Here is an 18,586-nt window from a genome sequence, read left to right on the forward strand (position 1 = left end):
CTTCCTCGCATTTCAAATCATTGACTTGATTCTTGCGCTCCTCTGGTCTGCTGTCGGGCGTCTGTATAATATTCGTTATTTCAGTCCGTGTGTGCTTAATTTCTAGTTGGTTCCCCAATATAAGATCGAGGGTCTTATTAGTTTTCGTGTAGATCTCATTAAGTTTATCGGCAGCTTCTAAACAGTTCTTGAGAGACCTTAAAAGTGTGGTTCTGAACTCTATTTCTTCCATTGACAATTTTGTCCTGTTTCTTTGTCTCCGCATTTTGTTATGCTTCCTTGGTGCACCCCCTAGTGGTCTTTGTTCGCAGTCCTATAGATAAATCTTGATTGTTGTAGCTAATTCCAGGGAGGGTTTGACCTCCAGGCCAAGTGGCTATGAGATTCAGCTGTGTCAGCGGTGAGAGAACTTCTGTCCTCTGGGAGGTGCTAATCTAGCCTTTGCCTGAGGCTATCCGGCAAATGCCTCTGTGCAGGGCTTGGGCGGGGCGGGTCGAACAGGATCAACAGCGTGGGCCAGAGAGAGCAGTTATGGCGGCTCTCAGTCCTGTCCCAAGGGGCTCTGCCTCTCTGAGTCCCAGCACCCGCTGCAAAGCTCGGAGAGAAAGCTGCACTCGCTCTGACCGAAGCCAGACAGTCCCGCTTCTCCCGCCTGAGTCTGGGTCCCTAAAGACTCGCCCGGATCTGGTGCTCAGAGTCTGCGACTCCCTCCTGATTGAAAACAACAACCGCGCCCTCCGCCGCCAGCCCGCTCCGCGCACTCCGCACCTCAGAATTTGACTTCAGCACTGTGCCTCCTCTGAGTGTCCGTATGCGTTTCTCTTTCCTCCTAGTTGTAGGACTTCCACTCAGCCAGCGCCCCTGTGGTTCTGGGTGATGTCCCTTCCGTTTTTTGGTTTCACTTTTGAAGTAGTTGTTCAAAGCAGCAAACTCCGGCGTTAACCTATGCCGCCATCTTGGTTCTCCTCGATGCTTTCTTGATTGTCTCCAAATGGAGCCCTTTGAAAAATTAGGATGATAACTCCTCATAAGATTTAATCCTCAGTCAGTGATGGTCTGCCAAGAGAGGCAGAGTCAGGTTAGAAAAGCAAGCTAAGTAGGAGTGAATTATGAGCTTCAAGCTCATCCAAGCATCCTCCTTGCATTTCCTATGAGGAAGAAAACTGGGCGGTGGGGGGTGGGGTGTTAGATGGAGAATTTGATTATTCAAGTGAAGAGGTGAAGTGGAAACAAAAACAACCTCTCATTTTCCATAAGCTGTCAGCATATATGTCTATTAAAGTCATATACCTAGATTTTGAGTGCAGTTTGATAAGAATTTTAGTAACTGTAGTATGCTGAGCATTGCAGTGATGAGGAAATGTAAAGATGTGCTATGGCTTTTGCTCTGTAAGAGCTTACAATCTAGGAGAAATATATGTGCATATTGTGATCAATATACTAGATTAAATTATAGGGAGAAACACCTAAATCAATTAATAACATGGTTCCTAATATCTATATTTCAAAGGGCTACCAGAATAGTAATGAAATGAAATCAAGTATCTTGTCTTCCTGCTGTCTAGAATAGTGCCAGGTAAAGAATAGACGATCAATGAATAATAGCTGTTTAATGAATAAGTGGATGAGTTATTTTATATTTGCTTTCACCATGTGTATTTTTTTGTCAAATAATCTTACACTGAAATGTTTTCCTTTGTAGTTCTTAACTAGCATGACTTTCCACTGCACCACTGTTGATATCTATTATGTTATGAGGGTGGCAGCCATCAACATTGCAGTCCATAGACTGGACAGTCTCCAGAATCTTATTAATGATTACAGAGAGTTCTCTAGCTAAAGATCTGTGTCCCATCTGTCATGCAATGTTGACAATCTCATCAAAAGTGATATTTCCAGAAGTATACTAGGATTCCTTTTTCTCCACATCCTCACCAGCATTTGTTTGTTGATTTATTTATGGTAGCCATTATGGCAGGTGTGAGGTGGTACCTCACTGTAGTTTTAATTTGTATCTCTCTGATGATTAGTGACATTGAACTTTTTTCATATGTTTCTTGGCCATTTGTATGTTCTCTTTGGAGAAATGTGTCCTCTTTCCATTTTTTTTAATTGGATTGCTTGTCTTCCTTTTGTTGAGTTGTATGAACACTTTATATATTTTGGAAATTAACCCCTTATCAGATGTATCATTGCCAAATATGTTCTTCCATACAGTGGGCTCCCTTTTCATTTTGTTGATGGTTTCTTTTGCTATACAGAAGGTTTTTATTTTGATGTATTCCCATTTGTTTATTTTTCCCTTTGTTTCTCTTGCCGGGTAGGAATGTACACTGCTATAACCAATATGGAAAAGAGTATGGAGTTTCCTCAAAAAATTAAAAATGGAACTGCCATTTGATCCAGTGATCTCACTTATAGGAATAAACACCAATCATAAATAATATATGTACCCCTATGTTCATAGCAGCATTATTTACAATAGCTGAGATCTGGAAACAGCCCAATGCCCATCAGTAGATAAAGAAGCTGTGGTACATTTGCATCATGGAATACTATGCAACAGTAAAAAAGGGATCTCTTACCCTTTGAGACAACATGGAGGGACCTGGAGACTATTATGCTAAGAGAAATAAGCCAGTCAGAGAAAGACAAGTATCACATGATCTTACTTATATGTGGAATCTAATGAACAAAATAAACTTACAAACGAAATAGATCCAGAGACATGGAACCATGCAACAGACTGATGATTCTCAGAGGGAAGGGTGGGCAGGAAGAAATTAATAAAAGAACATATGCATATCTCCATAACCCATGGACACAATCAATAGTGTGGTGAAGGTAGGAGTGGGAAGATGGATTCAATGGGGGGGGCAGTAGGGGGACATCTGTAATACTTTAAACAATAAAGATACATTTTTATGATATTTCCACTGTGCTTAATTCCCCCCCCCCACCTCTTCTTTCTGTCTCTTGGCAGTTCTTTGAGGGGTTTGATGATGAGGGCAGACGCAGAAGGTACAACATCAATCTTTCTGTTCTGAATCCTCATCAGTTTCAGTGAAATCCTCAGACTCTTCCACTCACCAGATGTTTTGGGGATGTTGTCACCAAATATTTTTAGAGATAGAACCAGGGAACTTGGCGGCCAGTGCAGATGTGGTACTGATTTCCCCACCGGTGCACCTCAGGTATTCGACTTTGACCTTGTTGGGGTTCAACTTTGGCAGCACGGTGGAAATGGCTGGTGCCTGATGAACTTTGATTCAGGACTGCTAAAGAAAGTTGTATCTTGGGCTCCTCTCAGCCTGAAGCCAAAAGCTCTTTTACCATGGTTTTAGTCGTTGATTTCCTCTGCTCTATGTATTTATGAGATGAGAATTCATTGTTAGCTGTCTTTATTCTTAATCTTTATTGCTGTAACATTTGCATACAATAAAATTTATTAAATTTAATTATATACATTGATTTTTGCCAAATGTTGATAGAATGTTGATAGAAATATGAACATTAATGGCGCTTCTGTTGATGTCTCAGATGGAATGAGGACATGATGTTGGGAAACTGGGGAAAAAATGGTCCATTTTATAAAATGAGAGAGAGTGGCTGATTTATGTTCTACTGTTTTGTGGAAAGTACAACATGTAAATTATCAACTTGGATATTTAACTGAATATATTTTCATGCAAAGTGTGAAAGGAGTGGCTGACATCAAATTCTCCTTTTATTGCCATACATATCTCTGTCTTTAGAAGTAACCAATGGCTGTAATTCCTGAATCTTTCTTGGGTGCTATGACACAAATTTATTTGCTTGTTGGCTTTTTCCTCTGTCGATACTTAAATTTCTCTGGACCGCTAAGTCAATTTCCATTTGTCCATCTGCCTTCTAGCTTCTAAAATTATGTTACATTTTTTATAATCTGTTGTTTATTCTCTTTTCTTTGACCTTAAAGATTTATGACTTTAAATATTTTACTGTCATTTTAGTGGGGTTTTGGTTGAGATAGGGTTTAGCATGTGGATTAAATTCACAATGAATGAAACAAATGCTTGTGACTAACTTCCAGGGATCTTGGAATCTCCTCATTTTGACATGATACAGGTTCTTCTCTTGCTGAATAACCTTTATGTTAAACATTTGACCTATACCTTTAAGATGCTAAGATGAAGTAAACCATTAATTTGTTTATTCTAGCGCTTGAGTGAACTTGATCATTTGTATGTTTTCAATTGAAGTGGACCTGTTTTACTCTGCTATGCATAGGTTTCTTCTCATCTTTAAAATAACTATGTGAATTAAGAATTTTCTTTTATTGAGGAAACTAGAGGTCTGGTGCACAAAAATTTGTGCACTCAGGAGGGTCCCTTAGCCTGGCCTGTGCCCTCTTGCAGTCTGGGACCCCTCGGGGAATGACCACCTGCTGGCTTAGGCCCGCTCCCTGGGGGATTGGGCTTAAGCTGGCAGTCAGACATCCCTCTGGCAGCCCGGGAGCCCTCAGGGGATGTCCACTTGCCAGCGGGGAGCAGGCCTAGCTGCAATTGGACATCCTTAGCGCTGCTGAGGAGGCGGGAGAGGCTCCCACCACCACCACCGCTGTACTGGCAGCCATCAGACTGGCTTGTGGCTGAACAGAGCTTCCCCTGTGGGAGCACACTGACCATCAGGGGGCAGCTCCTGGTGGTCAGTGTGTGTCATAGTGACCAGTGATTCCCAGTTCCTCTGCTGTTAGGGTCAATTTTCATATTACCTTTTTATTATATAGGATTGTGCCTCACAGTATTTGTAAATTGTATAAAAACATCCAGGTAGTAAATGGCAGAGCTGGAATTGAAATACAAATCTTTTTCTAAAATGTACTTGTAGCAAGATTTCTCATTCCTGTGACCATATGTGCTCCTGTAAATTTTGTGATATTATTAAAATTTTAAAAATTCAAGTGTTTTTCATATTTTTAGCGTTTGCTACTGTGGGTAGTTCCAATGGGAAATGATGACGAATCCTAGAATGTGCTTACCTTTTATATCTCTATGACCTTTAGGGTTGGAAAAAGAACTTACTGGTTTAATAATTATTCCTGAATGCTTTCTTTTCTCTAGATCCTACAGCACTTCACTACCTGGAAGGTCTCTAAAGAAGTTATGTGGGGGAGTGAAGTAGGAGGTGAGTGAGATTATATAATTCGGTTCATAGATGACATAATTTCTCATTGTTTCCACTGTTTGAGAGAGAAGGAACAAAGGAGCAGACATGTGGGCGTGTAGAAAAATGCAAGGTGGAGATATTAATGCTACAGTATAATTTTCTGTGGGTGTTTAGCCTGGGGATTAGAAGACTAAGGGTAGACATGCTAGTTTTCTTGAGATATTTGAAGAGCTGTCATGTGGAAGAGGGAGTAGACTTTTGCCTTAGGCCCAGAGGGCATAACTAGCATTAAGAGGTGAAAGTTATAGGAAAAAAAAATATTCAGTATAAGGAAGAACTTTCTAAGGGTGCACAGTATTGGCTGCTGCATGAAGTCACAAGAAGTATTCCTTCCAATGCTGAGTAGCTATGAATTGAGGGTCCTTTGGAGGAACAACTTTTGGATCAGATGTATCTGCATTCAAATTCTGATTTTTTCACTTTTAGCTTTGTGATGTTATGGAAGTCAGTGAACCTACATAAGCTTTTGTTTTCTTACTATGAAATTTGAAAAAAGTATCTTAATTAGATGTTTATTGTGGAATTAAATGAGAGAAGGTGCATAAAGCACATTGCAAATTGTTAATATTCAGTCAGTAATAGCAAATACTCATTTCATATATCACCTTAGTGAGCTTTTCATTGTTTATACAAACCTATTGCATCAAACTGGTAGAATTTTAATGTCATAATTTAAATAACACATCATTTTTAAAAAATTTTGACTTGTAAAATAAATTAGCACTATATGACTGTAAATTTATTGTTGTTTTATTAAAGAAAAATGGTTTTGATACTCTAATCCCTAGAGAATATTTTACTTCTTAATTGTCTAAAAAAGAGTCTATAGTTTTCTTTTTCACAGCCCTGCTTAATTCTAGATACTATTCCTTGCATCTATGTGGGAAAGTTTGTAAACTACTACTTTAATTTAGAATTTAAAAAATAATTACATAATACAATCAAATTTTATACCTTGATTGTGCTATAATGAAATGCTTAAGTTAAATTGGCTCAGGCAATAACAACTGTGTATTCAAATGTACTAGGCAGACTTCATGTATGTGTTCATATGTGTAAGGCTTCAGGATTGATCATGGCAAATATATGAAGTGTGCACATATTATACTGTTCCATCCCGATGAATTGATGAAAGGCATGTTTGTGAGAGTATTTGAATATGTGTATGCGTTTATCCTTATTTTCTGTTTGTCTAAATGATGAAAAGTTGTGTATCTGTACTTTGAGAACCAATCTCTGGCTAACCAGCCGTGGGCAAACTACGGCCCGCGGGCCGGATCCGGCCCGTTCGGCTGTTCTATCCGGCCTGCGGAGCCGAAAGAGCGGAGGGTTCTCTTGCTCTCCCCTCCGCTCCTTCACCAGCAGCAGTGTTAACATGGCAACGTCGGGAAACACAGCCACAGCTCCTTCTGAGTCCAGTTTAAGAACCCATTGTGGCCCTCGAGTCAAAAAGTTTGCCCACCCCTGGATAAGGAGCGTTTGTTTAATTTTGCTGGTACATTAATTATTTTTGTTTCAATTAGCTATGTTGGTCATATGAGTCATAAATTAGATTCTCAGGTTAATATGACTAAAAATACCAACTGATGAATATTTTCAATTTAGTTATTTTCTTCATAGTTCCCATAAATACTTCTTTGTTCTTATTAATTTTAAAAATTTGATTAAAATGTAATGGTGACATAAATTTCTCCAAAAATAAAGAAAATAAAAATATTCAATATTTAAAAATTCAAACAAATTAGCAGTAAATTTTTAATAAATATTGTTTATTCATGTGTGTGTGTGTGTGTGTGTGTGTGTGTGTGTACATGAGAGTATGCACACACGCACACATAGCAGATGGAAGAAAATAGCTATAGGAAGTGACATAAAAATGAGATTGAGATGTCAGTAGGATAAAAACATTAGAATCATAAATGTCACAAAACACTAGTCTCTAGTGATTTCCTGTAATATTGAGGAAATCTTAGCATTTCCATAAAACATTTGAAAATGGTTGATAATGAATTTCTTTTTACACTAAGACTGAGTGACTCAGTTGATATATGGATGCAGATAAAAGCATGTACAGCTATAGTTTATATCCTGATGATTCACATAATGTGCTATCATAGGCTTTCCTTTGCCTTTTAGTAATCATTGAAAATGTGACTTTTTATGACTATACAATAATAAATCACAAGCATAGATTATTGTGTATGTATTAATTTATTGAACATTTAGATTACTTTCTATTTTTCACTTATATTAAGAGTGCTATAGTGAAGATACATGTACTCAAATATTTTTATACATTTTTTAATTTCCAGTAATTATATTCCTTATACAGTTAGTAAATTAAAGCATATTAAAATTTTAATTTTGTGATTCTTATGGCTACAGTACTTTCTAAAACATCTGTGCCAATCTATACCCCTACTAGGAAGGTAAAATGAAAAAAAAGTCCCTCTGAACCCAGAAAGGACAGTATAAATAGTAGAAAAAGACCTATAGTACATGCAGACCATATAGACTTTAAAAGAAAAATGATTTTTATGTTAAAAAATAGCAAAAATATTAGAACAATAGTGGAAATTATTGGGGAAATTTAAAACAATAATTGGAATCTATGAGGAGGAACCAAATTTATCTTCTAGAAATACAGTATCTCAAATGAAATCCATATTGGATATGTTTAACAGAAAACAGGACACAATAGGAAACAAATGAGTAAAAAAGAAAATATGTCAACTTAAAATAGTTAATATGAAGCACAGGGAAAAAATATTTTTTTAATAAAGCATAAGAAAAATGTGGGTACAGTAAAAAATTATATATATATATATATATAATTATATATATATATATATACACACACACATATATATATATATATATATATATATATATATATATATACATGTACATACACAAACACACACACACACACACACACACACACACACACACACTGAGTGGCCCTATTATTATGACCACCTGACGTTTGTAGGCAAATTAGCTATAATTTCGTACTGAAGCTGCTAGAGGGCCAGACCATTATAAATAGGGAAGCAAGTTGTTTACCACGACAGTAGATGTGATTTTTTTCTAAAGATATGTGTAAACAACGCCATTTAACAGCCTTTGAACATGATGATGGTTGGCGCTTGGAGCCATGGAGTGGGTATCAACAAAACAGACAAAGGCCTGTTCGAACACCTTTGCTGTCTGCAGTTACCAAGATAAAACGTCTCCAATTCACACAGGAACACAAGGATTGGACAGTCAAGCATTGGAAAAAAGTCATGTGGTCCGATGAATCACGTTTCCAGTTGCATCATGCAGATGGCAGAGTGAGGATTTGGCAGAAACAGCATGAAAGCATGTACCCCACATGCATGAGTACAACCCTTCAAGCTGGCGGGGGCAGTGTTATAGTTTGGGACATGTTTTCCTGGCATGATTTAGGCCCTTTAATTTGTGTGGAAAAACATCTGAATAGCACAACATACCTAAGTATCATTGCTGATCAAGTTCATCCTATCATGTTGATGGCATATCCCAATGGAGATGGCTTCTTCCAACAAGACAATGCGCCATGCCACGGTGCTCATATTGTGCAGGAGTGGTTTCAGTAACATGAGGGAGACTTTACCTTGCTAAGGTGGCCCCCACAATCACCAGATCTCAATCCAATTGAGCATTTGTGGGATGAAGTTAAAAGAGCCATGAGGCAGCTGGTTCCACAACCATCAAATCTCACAGAACTGGACAGTGCTATTCATCAGGCATGGTGTCAGATTCCTCGCATCACCTTTCAACATCTCATGGAGTCAATGCCAAGAATTGTCGCAGTATTGAAGGCAAAAGGTGGCCCAATGAAGTACTGATGGGGTGGTCATAATAACCTGTATATACAGCATATACAGAAAGAGGAGATAAAATGGAATAGATACAATATCTGAAGATGTGACATCTAAAATTGGATAGAAAGTTTCAACTCACAAATTCAAGAACCCGAGTGAATCCCAAGCAGAATAAATACAAATTAAACCACCCATATATGCTTCATAATCACATTTCTGAAAGGTAAAGCCAAAAAAAGAAATATAAAAAATAACAAAAAGAAGTATAAATTTGCTTTCAAATGCACAACAGCAATACTAAAAGTTGGATTTTCTCCAAAGGCATAGGAAGCCAGAAGGAAATTGAAAGGCATTGTTAAAATGCGTAAAGAAAACAAAATACAAAAGAAAAAATAGAAAAGCCTACCAACCTATGACATTATTCCTGCCTTAGTCCCTTTGGGCTTCTATAATAAAATACCACACACTGGGTAGCTTACAAACATGAGAAATTTTTATTCCTCATACTTCTGGAGGCTGGGAAGTTAACAATAAAGGTGCCAGCAAATTCAGTGTTTGATGAGATCAGTTTCGTGGTTCATAGATGACATCTAATTTGTATATCCTCACATGGTTGAGAGGCAGGCAAGTTCTCTGGGGCATCATTTATAAGGGCACTGATCTCATTCATGAGGGTTCACCCTCCTGACTTATTCATCTTCCAATGGCCTCACTCACTTCCTATTACTATCACGATAGAGATTTAGGTTTCAACATATAAATTTTGGGAGAACACAAACATTCAGACTATAGCAATCCACAATGAAAATAAAAAATTGAAAGCTAAATACACCAATTTCAAAAAAAAAAGGCCGAGAGAATTCATCAGAACTGTTTAAATAGAACTAAGTGAATTCTTCAAGCTGATATTAATGATGGAAAGGAGAACTACAGGAAAAAATAAAGAGCATCAGTACTGTTAATATGTGGATAATTATAAAAATATTGTTAGTATAATATATTAATGCCTTGTGGGTTTTTTAACAAATTATATGTAAATATACAGCAAAGATTACACAAGGTATGGAAAGAGGGTGAATAAAGTTATATATACTTTTATAAGAATCTTTCATTTTTATGGAAATCATAAAAATATGAAAGAAATGATAAGATTATAATAATTTAAGGATGCATACTGAAATATTAAGGTGCTAATAAAAGATTAGTATTAAAATGGATAACAAAAACCTAATCTAAGAGAAAAATATATATGAATGTATAATTAAAAAGAATTCATTACCAAAAAAGATAAGAAATAAGAAAAAAAAATAGAAAATGTTTGATTTAAAATTCCCTATATTTGCCCAAACCGGTTTGGCTCAGTGGATAGAGCGTCGGCCTGTGGACTGAAGGGTCCCGGGTTTGATTCCGGTCAAGGGCATGTACCTGGGTTGCGGGCACATCCCCAGTAGGAGATGTACAGGAGGCAGCTGATCGATGTTTCTCTCTCATCGATGTTTCTAGCTCTCTATCTCTCTTCCTTCCTCTCTGTAAAAAATCAATAAAATATATTAAAAAAAATAAAATAAAATTCCCTATATTTGTGATATTTTATTATTTATTTTCTTTTTATTGAAATTATTGGAGTCACATTGGTTAATAAATTTATATAGGTTTCAAGTGTACAATTCTATAAAACATCATCTATAGATTGTGAGGTTTGTTCCCCACACCAAGTCAAGTCTCCTTCCATCACTGTTTACCCCCCTTTTCCTCTACTAATCACCATATTTTTGTTTGTATCTATGACTTGTATTTTTTTTCTTAATCCTTTCACCTTTCTCACCCAGCCTGCAAATGCCTTCCCTCTGATAGTAGGAAGGCATCATTGTCCTGATACCAAAACCTGACAAAGAAATTACAAGATAAAACTACTATACAAATGTGGACAACATTATGCCAATTTTTCTAAATTTATGTTTTTATTTAATCTCATAAAAATTATGAGAACTGATTTAAGAACTCATTGAGCCAGCTCGTGTTGCTCAGTGGTTGAGCGTTGACTCAGGAACCAAGAGGTCATTGGTTCAATTCCCAGTCAGGGCACATGCCTGTGATGCAGGATCAATTCCCAGTAGGGGGTGGACAGGAGGCAGCCCATCAATGATTATCTCTCATCATTGATGTTTCTCTTTTTCTCTTCCTCTACCTCTCAGCAGGAAAAACAATACAAAACAAAAAACAAACATACATAAGTCTTTGTTTCAGGAGTAGCTTTCAGTTAGAAAATAAATGTTGATTTCTAGTTTCAGGTCAGAATATTTAAATAATTAAAGTCAGGATATTAACTTTAAGAAAATACCTTACTGTCTTTTAGAATCACATGGTTTCTTTTAAAAAGGCAAAAATTAATTATACATATCACTATCATAATAAGTGATACAATCTATTGACCCTAGAATTTGAGTTCTAGATGGATCTGTTTTATAAATAAACTAGGGGCCCGGTGCACGAAATTCGTGCACTGGGTGTGTGTGTGGGGGGAGAGGGGGGAGTGTCCCTCAGCCCAGCCTGCCCCCTCTCACATACTGGGAGCCCTCAGGCGTTGACCCCCATCACCCTCCAATCGCAGGATCGGCCCCTTGCCCAGGCCTGACGCCTCCGCCAGAGGTGTCAGGCTTGGACAGGGGACCCCCATCTCCCCCCGATCACTGGCTCTGGCCCCTGCCCAGGCCTGAGGCCTCTGGCCCAGGAATCATGCCTGGGCAGGGGACCCCCATCTCCCTCTGATCGCTTGCTCCACCCCCCACCCAAGCCTGATGCCTCTGACCCAGGCTTCAGGCCTGGGCAAGGGGACCATCATATCCCCCCAATCCCCGGCTCAGCCCCCCGCCCAGACCTGATGCCTCGGCCAGAGGAGTTGACCCTCATCACCCTCCGGTCACCAATCACCGGATCGGCCCCTTGACCAGGCCTGAGGCCTCCGGCAGAGGTGTCAGGCCTGGGCAGGGGACCCCCAGCTCCCCGTGGTTGCAGGCTCCACCCCTGCCCAGGCCTAACGCCTCTGGCCTAGGCGTCCGGCCCGGGCAGCGGGGACCCACAGCTGCAGCGGCCCCGCGATCGTGGGCTCCGCTTTAGGCCCAGGCAAGGGACCCCTAGCTCCCGGGACTGCCAGCTTCGACGGTGCCCACCTCCCATCGCTGGCTCCACCCCTACTTCCTGCTCTCACTGGCCAGGGCGGCAAAGGCACCTGATTCTCCAATCATGGCTGGGGGGCAGGGCAAAGGCGGCCCCAGGGCCACCTTTGCCCTGCCCCCCAGCTCTTAGCTCCCCCCTGGGTTTCCGATCACTGTCAGTGGCAGGGGGCTTCTTCCTGCTTTCCCTTTCGCCTCTCTGCATTGTGCCTAAATATGCAAATTAGCCGCCATCTTGTTGGCAGTTAACTGCCAATCTTAGTTGGCAGTTAATTTGCATATAGCCCTGATTAGCCAATGAAAAGGGTATCGTCGTACGCCAATTACCATTTTTCTCTTTTATTAGATAGGATACTAGAGGCACGGTGCATAAAATTTGTGCATGGGGGATGTTCCCTCAGCCCAGCCTGCACACTCTCTAATCCAGGATATCCTCAGGGGATGTCTGACTGCGTCTCACAATCCAGGACCGCTGGCTCCTAATCACTCGCCTGCCTGTCTGCTTGGCTGGTCCCTATTCCTCTCTCCCAGTGTTGAGTGTCTGAGCTGTTACTGAGTGATGTTGTGAGGGCCTGATGACCATTTTAATATTATCTCTTTATTATATAGGATATTACTACTGCTTCATACTTTTTACAGTGTGAGAAGAGCACTTAGTTTTCACCTGTAATAGAGACACTGACAGAGAGAAGTATGAAAGAATACTTTTATTTTTGTTTTTTTATTTATTTTTTAAACTTTATTTATTTTTACTCTTTCCACTATTACAGATGTCCCCATTTCCCCCACCCCTTTGCCCACCTCCACCCAATACCTGCCTCCCCTTCCCTCAGGCCCTCACCACACTTCTGTCTTTGGGTTATGCATATATGTTCTTTAGCTAATCTCTATATATTGCTTTGGTTAATATGACCATTTTAACTATATTGCTTTTTTAAATCCATGAACATGGAATATTTTTCCATTTTGTGGTGTCTTTTTCAATCTCTTTTAATAATACTTTGTAATTTTCAGTATATAGATGTCTTTCATGTTCTTTGTTATGTTTATTCCTAGGTAATTTATTCTTTTGGTTAGAAATGCAAAAGGAATTTTTTCTTTCTTTTTTTTAAAAAATATATTTTATTGATTTTTTTACAGAGCGGAAGGGAGAGAGATAGAGAGTTAGAAACATCAATGAGAGAGAAATATCGATCAGCTGCCTCCTGCACACCTTCTACTGGGGATGTGCCTGCAACCGAGGGAATCGAATCTGGGACCCTTCAGTCCACAGGCTGATGTTCTATCCACTGAGCCAAACTGGTTAGGCCAGGAATTTTTTCTCTCATTTCTCTTTCTGCAGTTTTGTTGTTAGTATACAAGAAGGCAATGGATTTTTGTACATTGATCTTTTATCCTGCAACTTTGCTGTATTTGTTTATTGTTTCAAATAGTTTTGGGGTGGAATCTTCAGGGTTTTCTATGTACAGAATCATGTTGTCTGGAAAAAGTGACAGTTTTCTTTCTTCATTAACAATTTGGATGACTTTTATTTATTTCTCTTGCCTTATTGCTCAGGCTAGGATTTTCAGAACTATCCTATCTAATAAAAGAGAAACATGGTAATTAGCCTACGACCGCTACCCTTCCCATTGGCTAATCAGGGCGATATGCAAATTAACTGCCAGCCAAGATGGCGGCCAGCAGCCAGGCAGCTGACACGAACAGGGAGGCTTGCTTGCTTCAGTGATGGAGGAAGCCAAGCTTCCCCACCTGCCTTGCCGGCCTCTCAGCTGCACTCTAAGCAACATTGTAACAAATATAGAAGCTAAACAAAACCCCAGGCTTCAGCCAGCAGGACCGTAACATTGTTTCAAATACAGAAGGTAAACGAAGGCCAGAAACCTGCTTTCAGCAGCAGAGGTCTCATAGCTGGAGCCTAGCCTCAGAGCTAAAGCTGGCCCAGAATAAAAAAAAAAAAAAAGGAAAAAAGGACAGGTTGGGAGCTTCTGTCACCCGCCAGCCTGAAAACGGCCCTCAGCCCCTCACCCAGGCTGGCCAGGCACCCCAATGGGGACCCCCACCCTAAAGGGGGTGTGACCAGATGCAAACAGCCATCATCCCCTCACCCAGGCGGGCCAGGCACCCAAGCGGGATCCCCAACCTGATCCAGGACACCCTTCAGGGCAAACCAGCCAGCCCCACCCATGCACCAGGCTTCTATCCTATATAGTAAAAGGTTAATATGCCTCCCAGCACCGGGATCAGTGGAGCAGCAAGGCCTCCCAGCACTGGGATCAGTGTGACAGGGGGCAGCGCCCAAACCCCCTGATCGCCCTGCGGCTCTGTGTGTGACAGGGTGCGGCGCCCCGACCCCCCCCCCCCCCATTGGCCCTGCCCTGAGTGTGACAGTGGCGGTGCCCCAACTCCCTGATCTGCCCTGCTCTGTGTGTGACAGGGGGCGGCGCCACAACTCCCCAATCGGCCCTGCTCTGAGCCCGACCAGGGGCTGCACCTAGGGATTGGGCCTGCCCTCTGCTACCCGGGAGCGGGCCTAAGCCAGCAGGTCGTTATCTCCGGAGGGTTCCTAGATTGCGAGAGGGCACAGGCCGGGCTGAGAGACCCCATCTTCCCCCCGAGTGCACAAATTTTTGTGCACCGGGCCTCTAGTCTTATATAATAAAAGGGAAATATGCAAATTGACCCTAACAGCAGAATACCAGGAACCACAGGTCACTATGACACACACTGACCACCAGGGGGCAGACGCTCAACACAGGAGCTGCCCCCCTGGTGGTCAGTGTGCTCCCACAGGGTGAGCTCTGCTCATCAACAAGCCACCTCCTCAGCAGCACTAAGCATGTCTGATTGTGGCAGACGCCCAATCCCAGGGCCTAAGCCAGCAGGTGGACATACCCTGAGGGGTCCCAGACTGCGAGAGGGTGAAAGCTGGGCTGAGCGACCCCTCAGAATGCAGGAATTCTCATGCACCAGGCCTCTACTGTTGAATAAGAGTGGTGAGAGTAGCCCTAACTGGTTTGGCTCAGTAGATAGAGCGTCGACCTGTGGACTGAGGGGTCCCAGGTTCGATTCTAGTCAAGAGCATGTACCTTGGTTGCGGGCACATCCCCAGTGGGGGGTGTGCAGGAGGCAGCTGATTGATGTTTCTCTCTCATTGATGTTTCTAACTCTCTATCCCTCTCCCTTCCTCTCTGTAAAAAATCAATAAAATATATTTTAAAAAAAGAGTGGTGAGTGTAGACATCCTTGTCTTGTTCTTGATCTCAGAGGAAAAGCTTTCAGTTTTTCACCATTGAGTATGATATTAGTAGTCGGACATCCCTTTTGCAATCTGGGACCGCTGGCTCCTAACCACTCACCTGTCTTATTGCCCCTAACTGCCTCTGCCTGCCTGCCTGATTGTCCCTAACCCCTCTGCCTGCCTGGCTGATTGTCCCTAACTGCCTCTGAATGCCTGCCTCATCTTCCCTAACTTCCCTCCCCTGCCAGCCTGATCTCACTCCCAACTGCCCTCCCCTGCCAGCCTGATTGCCTCTAACTGCCTCTGCCTCAGCTCCCAGCACCATGGCTTTGTCCAGAAGGAAGTCGGACATCCAGAAGATGGCTGGTCAACCCGGTCTAATTATCATATTACTCTTTTATTAGTATAGATAGATGTTATAGGATAGGATTGCTTAAATGGGGTGGGTGGGTGGGTGTGGAAAGCCTTTTGCAGCAGGAAGACATGCTCTTGGCAGACAAAAATACATAATTCCTATATCTGGACTGATAGCCAGCCATATGCACTATACTGCCAAACCAGTTATTTAAAAAGTTGAACCACTTTCTTGGACCTTACACCAAAAAGCTGTTGCCCTTAAAACCCCTCCTCAACCCCTACCTTAGGTTCTGCCTTCGCAGTTCACCCAGACTAGGTTCTGATTGGTTGGTTTCTATACCAGTCAGTGTCAAAAGCTCCGCCTTTTAGGCAGCCATTGGCTCCTCACAGTTCACCCAGATTTGGTTCTGATTGATCAGTTTCTATGCCAGTCAGCATCTTCGGGCCTATCTCCAGGCCTGATCAGAGAGGTGTGGCTTATCAGAAGCCCCCTTGGAAGCCCAGAGAGAAAGAGAGGTGCAGCTGCTGGCCAGGACAGGAGAGAAAGAAAGAGTCAAGGACTGATCAATGGCTGCCACGGAGGCTACGGATCACACCCTGCTTCTCTCTGCAAGCCTCTCTCCAGGCCTGATCTGCAGCCCCCTCGGCAGTCAATGCTGGGTCACCACGGCAATGCAGGACTGACTGTAGGACTGACTTCCAGTTGGTCGAGCCTTCGGTCATTTTGGATGTTATGGACCCTGGGTTTTTATATATTAGGATGGCCTTTATCATATTGAAGTACTTTCCTTCTATTCCTATTTTTTTTAAATATAGTTTATTGATTTTTTACAGAGAGGAAGGGAGAGGGATAGAGAGTTAGAAACATTGATGAGAGAGAGACATCGATCAGCTACCTCCTGCACACTCCCTACTGGGGATGTGCCCACAACCAATGTACATGCCCTTGACCAGAATCGAACCTGGGACCCTTGAGTCCGCAGGCTGACGGTCTATCCACTGAGCCAAACCAGTTAGGGCCCTTCTATTCTTATTGAGCGTTTTTATCATAAATCTATGTTTTATCTTATCAAATGCTTTTCTGCATCTACTAGTATTGATAAGATGATATGATTTTTATCCTTTTTTATTAATGTGGTGTATTACATCGATTAATTTGCCTATGTTGAAAACCATCCTTCCACCCCTGAAATAAATGCTACTTGATTATGATGTAAATTTTTTGATTTACTGTTGTATTCAGTTTACTAGTATTTTATTTAGAATTTTTGCATCTGTATTCATCAGAGATATTGGTCTGTATTTTTTTTGTGTGTGTGTGTGTGTGTTATTTTTGCCAGGATTTGGTATAAGAATTATATTGGCCTCATAGACTATGTTAGGAAGTATTTCCTCTTCTTTAATTTTTTGGAAGAGTTTGAGGGTAGGTTTTTTTTTTTCCCCGAAAAAATATTTTTATTGATTTCAGAGAGGAAGGGAGAGAGAGAGAACCGTCAATGATGAGAGATAATCATTGATTAGCTGCCCCCTGCACACCTCAGGGGTACTGACCAGGAATTGAACCATGATGTCCTTGTTCATAGGTCGATGCTCAAGCACTGTGCCATGCTGGCTGGGCAGAGAAGGATAGGTTTTAAATCTTCTTTGAACGTTTGGTAGAATTCACTGGTGAAGCCATTAGGTGCTGGACTTTTATTTTTGGGGAGGTTTTTGTTTCTTTTGTGTGTGTGTGTGTGTGTGTGTGTGTGTGTTTTAAATATACTTTTATTGAATTCAGAGAGGAAGGGAGAGGGGGAGAGAGATTGAAAAATCAATGATGAGAGAGAATCATTGACTGCTTCCTGCATGCCCCCTACAGACTAAGCCCAGAATCCCGGCATGTTCCCTTGACCAGAATGAAACCTGGGACCCCTCAGTCCATAGGCCGAAGTTCTATCCACTGAGCCAAACCAGCTAGGGCTTTTGCGAGGTTTTTGATGGTTGTTTCAATATCCTCACTGCTGATTGGTCTATTGAAATTTTCCAATTCTTCATGATTTAGTCTAGAAAGGTTATATATTTCTAGGTACGTATTCGTTTCTTCTAGGTTATTGACTTCGGTGGCATATGGTCTTTTATAATATTCTAGTATGATCCTTTTTATATCTATGTTGTCTGGGGTGATTTTTCTTCTCTCATTTCTGATCATGTTTATATGGGTCTTTTTCCTTTTTTCCTTAGTGAGTCTAGCCAAGGGTTTGCCAATTTTATTAATCTTTTCAAAGAACCAGCTCTTTGTTTTATTAATTTTTTATATTGTCTTTTTGTTTTCTATTTCATTCAATTCTGCTCTAATTTATATTGTTTCCTTTCTTCTGCTGACTTTGGGTTGTTTTTGTTATTCTTTTTATAGTTCTTTAAGATGTGATGTTAGGTTGTTTACTTGGGTTTTCTCTTGTTTCTTGAGATACGCCTGTAATGATATAAACTTCCCTATTATTTCTGCTTTCACTGCATCTCAGAGGTTTTGATGTGTTGTATTGTCATTCTAATTTGTCTTTATATATCTTTTGATTTCATTTTTTATTACTTCTTTGACTCAGTCATTTTTTTAGTAGTATGTTGTTTAATCTCCAGGTATTTGTGGGTTTCTTTACTTCCTTTCTGCAGTTAATTTCTAATTTTAAGGCATCGTGGTCAGAGAATTGTTTGGTATAATTTCACTCTTCTTGAATTTGTTGATGCTAGATTTGTGACCCAACATATGGTCTATCCTTGAG

The 18,586-nt window shown here is 40.8% G+C and overlaps 1 pseudogene; it reads right to left on the reverse strand.

Annotated features, from left to right (window-relative positions):
- Nucleotides 1–1,705: 1,705 nt before the first annotated feature.
- The window catches only part of LOC132224534 (large ribosomal subunit protein uL11-like), a 36,072-nt pseudogene continuing 19,191 nt past the window's right edge, over nucleotides 1,706–18,586 (reverse strand).

Source organism: Myotis daubentonii, chromosome X, assembly GCF_963259705.1.
Source record: "Myotis daubentonii chromosome X, mMyoDau2.1, whole genome shotgun sequence".
Taxonomy (NCBI): Eukaryota; Metazoa; Chordata; class Mammalia; order Chiroptera; family Vespertilionidae; genus Myotis; species Myotis daubentonii.